The sequence below is a fragment of the Cannabis sativa genome, chromosome X, assembly GCF_029168945.1.
Source record: "Cannabis sativa cultivar Pink pepper isolate KNU-18-1 chromosome X, ASM2916894v1, whole genome shotgun sequence".
In the NCBI taxonomy this organism is placed as follows: domain Eukaryota; kingdom Viridiplantae; phylum Streptophyta; class Magnoliopsida; order Rosales; family Cannabaceae; genus Cannabis; species Cannabis sativa.
In genome coordinates, this window is record NC_083610.1 from 44,454,365 (window position 1) to 44,462,968 (window position 8,604).

General features: G+C 45.3%; 1 non-coding gene across 1 annotated transcript; it reads left to right on the plus strand.

Annotated features, from left to right (window-relative positions):
* Window positions 1-294: 294 nt before the first annotated feature.
* Window positions 295-401, plus strand: LOC115703330 (small nucleolar RNA R71). Its single transcript, XR_004009104.2, has one exon. It is a non-coding gene; the product is annotated as a small nucleolar RNA R71 (small nucleolar RNA).
* Window positions 402-8,604: the final 8,203 nt, after the last annotated feature.

Below are 8,604 nucleotides of genomic sequence, written 5' to 3' on the forward strand. Positions count from 1 at the left end.
GCGGCTGGTTGTACACTTCCTCCCATATTCATATTCTTCAAAATGTTGGTCATTGAGGCCATTTGAGCGGTTAGAGCGGTCAAAGCATCTACTTCAAGAACACCTGCTACTTTTCGGCTTGTAGGAGCTCTATTAGTTGACCATTGATAGTTGTTGCTGGCTATCCTTTCCAAAATCTCAAAAGCTTCATTGTAAGACTTGGAAAGAATGGCTCCATTAGCGGAAGCATCCAACACCATCCTAGAGGCCGCATTGAGACCATTGTAAAATGTCTCAAGTTGAATACAATGAGGAATACCATGGTGTGGGCACTTCCTTAACAACTCCTTGAATCTTTCCCATGCATCACTAGTAGTCTCATCTTCCAACTGTTGAAAGGACATGATCTCGCTTCGAAACTTTGCATTTCTTGTTGGAGGAAAGTACTTTCTCAAGAATTTTTCAGCCAAGTCATTCCAATTAGTCACCGAATCGGGAGGAAGAGTGTTAAGCCATGCTCTAGCCCGATCCCTCAAGGAAAATGGGAACAACTTCAATCTTAAAGCCTCTTCACTTACTCCTTGTAACTTGAAAGAATCACTCACCTCCAAAAATGAGCGAATATGGAGGTGAGGATCTTCCGTTGGCGACCCACCAAATTGACCAACCGTTTGGAGCATTTGAAACATCACGGGCTTGAGCTCAAAGTGAGGTGCTTGGATTTCGGGTCTCACAATACCCGGATTTAGCTCATTGAACATAGGGGCTGCATACTCTCTTATTGCTCGGGCTCTATCATCGGCCAAAGCAATAGGATTGGCTTCATTATGAGCACCGCCAATTTCAAACCCATCGGCCATATTGCAGCGTTTTTTAGCCTTTTGTTCCTTCCTCCTTTGTCTAAAAGTGCGTTCAATTTCGGGGTCAATAGGAGCAAGTTCAAGGTCTTCTTCTTGCTCGTTCATACACTAGATTACACCTGAAAAAGAAAAATTTAGCGCACCAAAATAGGATTAAAACTTTAAACCAGAAAATAAATTGCAAAATAGTTGATAATACACAATTTTTAGTTTCAATCCCCGGCAACGGCGCCAAAAACTTGTTGTGAAAATTATATACGCAAGTATACGCAGTCAAACAAGTAATAAAGTGATAAGTAAGATCGTCTCCACAGGGATTGCAAACAAAAATATCTTGTAAAACCAACTAATTACAACTTAAAATAAAAAGAAATAATATGCAAATGGTTGAGTAATGGTTCAAAATTAGAAATGACATGAATTAATCTTGTTAGAATTAAACTACTGCTGCTAAGAAAAAAAAATGGTTGCAAGATAAAAGTTGTAATATGGTAAAAATGGCTTGAATAACTAATTCCTTCTAGTCAGGTTTTTTACAGTCAGTACAGCATTGGTTCAGCATTACTCTAGCATTCTGCACAGAGATAACAACAAATTCCTCTAGGCTTGTGAGAATTTTCCAACACTCACAACTTTAATTCTACCATTGAGCTCAATATATTCCTATATCAAACCAGTAAGCAGAACACCATTCAAACATTCATTTGGTAAGTTATGCAAGGTAAATGAAATATTCCTATTCCACTTACAAAGAAAAACCTAAATCTAGGTTTTCACTTGCTTCATTCAAGTTGAACTACTAGATCTAGCCCTTCCAGTACAAGATCTAGCTTAGCAAATTGTTATTCATGGCCAAAAAACAACAATCAATTAAAATGAAACTCACTTGAATGAACAAAGGCAAACAAATACTAAAGTAAGCTTAAAATTTAATCATACCCAACTTAGAAGTTCATAGTCATTCAAGCCTCAAAAGCTTAGCTCATATTCAAATAAAAAGATAAAATCCAAGCTAAAAATACTTCATCCATGGCTGCTGCCCAAATTTACAATCTCAAGAAGTTTTGAATACTAAGTACAAACAACAATAACAAAGAGAAAAATAAAGAAGACTATCAAGAAAGGGTAAAAGAAAATTCAAACACTAGGCTTGGTCCCCTCTTCTTTCTTCTTTGTTGTACTTCCTGCTGCAATTAAAGCTCCTCCATAGAAAAAAATGGCAGCTGCCCCGTACTGTACATTCCAAGATGATGAAGATGACTATGGTGTACTTGGTTTTTCTCTTCTTTTAGATGTTGGGTTTTTTTAGGGTACCAACTTCATACCCCAAAATAGAAGCCCAAACTTTTCCACTTTGGCCCACTAGGGTTAGACCCCTTTCTTCCACGTCAGCTGGCTGGTGTAAATTGAGTGACTAGACCGAAGTTGCTGAGGTGGATAAGTAAAATTCGTGTTTCCACGTCACTGCCAGGATGCTGAATTCACTTCAGCATTGCTTTAGCATTGCTTCAGCAATCAGCCCAGTTTCAGCTTGTGCTCCTTTTCTTCCTTGCTTCTTTTTCTTTTACCTATCAATTTAATTCCTCCTTTTTCAACAAAATAAGCACAGTTAATTGGAAAAATACACCCAACAATATCAATATTTACAAAACTTAAAGGTTAGATTACTAAATAGAAAATAACACTAAAACTAATTAAAAATAAGCAAAATAAACACATTTTCACTACTCTCCTCACAATACTTTAGTTTAAAAGCATAAAAATTAACTCTATATTATAGAGTTATCAAAGACCTTCCGGGATGAGATCATCGCCACCGCCGAGAAGAAGTACCAGGAGTATCTCTACCGGAAGGCTCAGGAGAAGGCATACTCTAAGGCCCAGGCAGCTTCCGGGAGGCCACTTCGCGTGGGGAGCCCGGTCGAAAGAAGAAGCCAGGCGATCGCCGTGAAGCCCCTTCACATTGGAGACTCAGCGGAGAGAAGGGCTCCCAGGCCACAGCCTTCGGCTCAGGAGCCGAACACTGGGGCTCCTGGTGCCAGCACTTCCGGCTCCGGTGGTAAGTCTCCTTTAGCAGTTCATTATGTCCCTTCTGTTGGCGAGTATGCCAGTCTTAGGCCCGTAGGGTTCGACGAGCGTCTTTATAGGTTTAGGATGCCCTCGACCCGGTGGGGAGACCATTTGAAGGAGTTTTATTTTTCCAACTTAGGAGATTTCCTAGGTCGATCCCGGATGGGTTCTGGTCCTCCGGAGCCCGTTCCCTTAGGCCCTTCAGCTTATATTACATCCAGCTGGTTCCAGCCTTCGGACAGCTATCTCGGAGATGATGCTGCCAGCATCAAAATTCGGAACTTTGCTAGGGCCGAATTAGAGAGTCAGGGTAGGACTAGCTTGCTTGTCATATCTTGTGTTAGTGGTTTCCCACGGATGTTCTAACACTTGCTTTCTTTTGTTGTAGCAGGTGTTATGGACGCCATTTTGGCCGAACTTGTCGGGGTTCACACTCCTGAGGCTCCTCCTCCCTTTACTTCTTCCCCGATGGCCCCCGCTTTAAAGATTTCTTCCAGTGCTCCTCCAGACACTATTGATTTAGTGGATGACGAGGAGGTGCTGCCGGGAGAAGGTCAAGAAAAGCAATGGGGCTTTTCTGAGGAAGTTGAAGAAGGTGCAGGAGGGCTCAGGGCTCTTCCTGAGGAAGCTGAAGAAGGTGAAGAAGAGCAAGAAATTGCTCTGATTCGCAAACGTAAAGGCAAAATGCTTGCCCAGGAGGAGCCCAAGCGGCCTCGGAGAGCTGATACTCCGGCCCACGGTCTCGATGGTGGGGTCTCTCCCATGGAAGAACATACTGCCCCTCCCAATATTGTGCTGACTCCGGTTCCTCGAGATGAGGCGAGACAGGAGCTCCGGATAGCTAAACACAACTACGCCATGGACGAATACTCCCAGGGGTATGCTGAGGTGGAAGCCCTTAGGAGGGTCTTGCGGGTTGAGATGCAAAACACCATCAACAACCCGAAATACTAGAATTCGTGGGACCTAAATTTGGACCCCCTGTCGGACTGGTTCGGTCGCTTCCTTGGGCCCACCTTAGCTCCCTTTGCTGCGGAGATGACTTGTGAGTTTGCGTCTCAGCTTACCCGGTGTGCACCTAAGCGGTTCGCTGCTTGTGCATCCTTGAACTCCATCTACCAAGTCCAGGATCTCAGCCACTCCCTCTGTGGTAAGTGTTTTGCAGTTTGCTTTTCCCCTTATTGTTTTGTTTTTTTGGAGATTCTCACTTATACTTGCCTTATTTTTTAGCTTGCTGCTAAGGTCGGCCGTCTCTCCAAGAACATAATCAATCATGGCTGCGTCGTGTCTGATTTTGGGGACATGGACGAAGTCAGGAAGATTCTTCAGGATCTTACTGCTGAGAGGCGACTTTATCAAGAGGCTGCTGAGCACCGGGAGGCCGCTGCCAAAGCTAAGCTAATAAGGAAGAGGCTAAGCGGAGGGAAGCCCAGGCGGAGGCGATCATCCGGGAGGAGGCCTTGCGGAGAGACAGGCTGGAGGCCAGGCACCAGGAGGAGCTGAGGGCGGAAGGCGAGGCCACTGCGAAGGCCAGGCGTTAGCTTCGGGAGGCCATGGAAGCCTTGGATGAGATGGCTGCCATGGTGAGATCTTTAGAGGAAACTCACCAAGCAAACTTAGAATCCAGGGCCACTCTGGCCGCGGAGCTGAAGGAGCTCAGGGACTTTAAGGAACAAGCCTCAAAGAAGGCAAAAATGGCTGAGCTTCTTTCTCCTGTTTCCTGCAGCCGGTGCACCAAGCGTTTTGATGATGGCGTCTTCATGGCTTGGTCTACCAATGACCAGAATATCAAGCTTACCTTCTACCCCAAACCTGAGGAAATGATCGCCAAATTTTGGGAGAAGAAGAAAAAGCTTGATGCCAGGGTGGAGGCACGCATCGGACCTCGTCTCCCTCCGTGCATCGATTAGGCCGCTCCGAGATTAACCCAGTACAACCAGGATTTCACCCACTTCTTTTTTTTCTTTATATATATTTGTTTACATACAGCTATTTTTCTTTTATTTAAGACAATATTTATATAGCTGTTTTTATTTAAAGGGGAGACAATTTCTAAGGCTTGTCCCCTGGCCATTTGTGTATATTTTGACATGCCCTTTAGGGCTAGGATATTTATACGTGATCTTTTTTTATGCACATATTTCTCTTTTTGGACCTGTCCTTTGGATCAGGATGTTTATACTTGTGCTTTTTTATTTTTGTGCATACTCTTTTTGACCTGCCCTTTGGGTCAGGATATTTTACTTTGTTTTTTTTTTGTATGTCCGTGCGGTATACCCTAGTACCCCCTTGAGTGGCATAGAAACTTTGTTTTTAAGGCACTCAGTTTTATTTAACATGCGGAGGCTGTATACATTTAGACGGTACAAACTCTTTAAACAAAGTCTAAGTTACATTCTTGGCTATTGGTAATATTTTCTGAGGTGATCGGCATTCCAGGCCCTTGGGACAATGGTTCCATCCATTCTTTTTAGCTTGTAAGTGCCTGAGCCGATTTCGTCCTCGATTTCATATGGTCCTTCCCAATTTGGCCCAAGTACCCCCACTCCGGGTTCTTGGGTGGCTGGGAAGACTCTTCTCAAGACCATATCCCCAATAGCAAACTTTCTGTTTTTAACTTTAGAGTTAAAATACTTGGTCACCTTCTTTTGATAAGCTGCCATCCGTATTTGAGACTCATCCCAAAGTTCTTCAACTTGATCCAAGGCTTCTTGAAGCAAAGCCTGATTCGTGACTGGATCGTAAGTCGTTCTCCTGTGGGACGGGAATAACGTTTCTACCGGGACCATCGCTTCACAACCGTACGCCATTGAAAAAGGCGAGTGGCCGGTCGTGGTTCTAAGGGTCGTCCGGTAGGCCCATAACACTCTTGGCAACTCTTCAGGCCAGTTGTTTTTGTAGGCCAGCAGCTTTTTCTTCAAGGTGACCTTTAGGATTTTGTTGACTGCTTCCGCTTGACCATTTGTTTGAGATCTGGCCACCGCGGAGAAGCTTTTCACTACTCCGTGTTGGTTGCAGAAGTAAGTAAATTCCTCGCAATCAAATTGCTTTCCATTGTTAGAGACTATTTTGTGAGGCAGGCCATATCGACACACTATGTTTTTGATAACAAAGTCTAGTGCTTTTTTAGCAGTTATGGTCTTCATGGGCTCAGCCTCCGTCCATTTGGTGAAGTAGTCTACTGCTACTATTGCATACTTTACTCCTCTTTTTCCTGTTGGCAGGGACCCAATAAGATCTATTCCCCATACCGCGAAGGGCCAGGGACTAGTCATCAGGGTGATTTCATTTGGAGGAGCTCTCGGTATGTTCGCGAACCTTTGACACGAATCACACTTTTGGACGTAGTCTATACAATCTTTTTTCATTGTTGGCCAGAAGTATCCCTGTCTCAATATTTTCTTTGAGAGACTGGGTCCTCCCGTATGATCTCCACAGAACCCTTCGTGGACCTCTAGCATGATTTGTCTAGCTTTAGGGTCCGATACACACCTTAAATAAGGCATGCTGAGTCCTCTTTGGTAGAGAATTTGGTCCATCATTACATAACGATGAGCCTCATACTGAATCTTTCGAGACAGTGCCCTTTCTTGGGGCAACTCACCTTTTGTTATGTATTTTATGATGGGGACCATCCAGCTGGGTTCTTGCCCAACTGTTATTGTGGTCTCTTTTATTTTGATGCTTGGCTCTGCCAAGCGTTCCACTGGTACTACCGCCAACTCTTCGATCTCGCTATCTGAAGCTAACTTAGCCAGACAGTCCGCGTGAGCATTCTTTTCCAGGGGGATCCTTTCTATTTTGTAGTCCGTGAACTCGTGGAGCAGCTCCCGGACTATTGTTACATACGCGGCCATTCGCTCGCCGCGTGTTTGGTATTCTCCTGATATCTGGTTTACAACCAGTTGGGAATCAATATAGACTTCCACTCTTTTGGCTCCTACAGCCTTTGCTAATTTCAGCCCTGCTATTAGGGCTTCATATTCGGCCTCATTGTTTGAAGCTGAGAAATTGAACCGTAGGGTCGCCTGGAGTCGCAGTCCGGTTCGTGATATCATCGCCACTCTGGCTCCGGAACCATTTTCATTGGAGGCTCCGTCCACAAATACTCTCCATGTGGGGATTGGCGGTACCGACATATTCGCGGTTGCCTCGGCCTCGTTGCATTCAGTAATGAAGTCCGCCAAGGCTTGGCCTTTTATAAAAATCCGGGGCATGTAGAGCAAGTCAAATTGACTTAGCTCCATTGCCCACTTGAGGAGCCTTCCGGATGCTTCAGGTTTTTGGAGGACCTGACGGAGCGGGTGGTTTGTCAGTATCTTGATCGGATGTGCTTGGAAGTATGGCCTCAATTTCCTTGATGCCATCAGGAGGCAAAAGACCAGCTTTTCAATGATCGGGTACCTCGCTTCGGCTCCTATCATGCGCTTACTGACATAGTACACAGGATGCTGAGTTTTCTCTTCTTCCCGGACTAGGGCAGCGCTGACCGCGTGTTCGGAGACAGCCAAATATAGAAATAGGTCTTCTCCGAGAATGGGTTTTGACAGGATAGGAGGTTTGGCCATGTGCTCTTTTAGTTTTTTGAATGCCTCCTCGCACTCATCCGACCATTCAAACTTTTGACACTTCTTCAATATGTTGAAGAAGGGTATGCACTTGTCCGTGGACCGTGAGATGAAGCGGCTTAGGGCAGCTACCTTTCCGGTCAAGCTCTGCACATCTTTATGCTTTCTGGGGGATGGCATGCTCAGGAGAGCCTGGATTTTTTCCAGATTTGCCTCTATCCCCCTTTGACTAACGATGAAGCCTAGAAACTTTCCTCACTTGACCCCAAAGGTGCATTTCTTTGGGTTGAGCTTCATGCCGTATCTCCGGACCACGTCGAAACATCCCTCTAAGTCGCTTGCATGGCTGTTGCATGCTTTGGACTTGACGAGCATGTCATCTACATAAACCTCCATATTTCGTCCAAGGAGGCCTTTGAACATCCGGTTGACCATTCTCTAGTAGGTTGCTCCGGCGTTTTTCAATCCGAAGGGCATGACTAGGTAACAGTATATCCCCTTATCGGTCCTGAAGCTAGTGCACTCCTGGTCTGCCGTATGCATCTTTATTTGATTGTACCCAGCATAGGCATCCATGAAGGATAGTAGTTTGAATCCAGAAGTGGCGTCTACCATCTGGTCGATCCTGGGCAGCGGGAAGCAGTCCTTCGGACAAGCTTTGTTTAGATCAGTTAAATCTATACAAACTCGCCAAATTCTGTTCGGCTTGGGCACCAGGACCGGATTGGCTAGCCACTCCGGATAGTATACGTCGCGGATCATGCCGTTAGTCAAAAGTTTATCCACCTCTTTCTCCAGAGCCTCGGCTTTCACCGAGTTGAGCGGGCGTCGCTTTTGCTGGACGGGGGGCATGTCCGGATTGACGTTGAGTACGTGGGTGATGACATGAGGGCTTATGCCAGTCATGTCTTCTTGGGGCCATGCAAAGATGTCGACGGCGCCCTTCAGTGTTTTTATTATTTTTTTCTTTTTCCTCCATATCTAGGTTCTTCCCTAGCCGGAGTACTTTGGTGGAGTCGAGGTCGCACACTGATAATTCCTCGACATCCTCCATTGGTTCCACAATCCTTTCGGCCCCCACACGGGGGTCTTACTCATCTTCTTCAGCCACTCCTGGCTCAACTGAT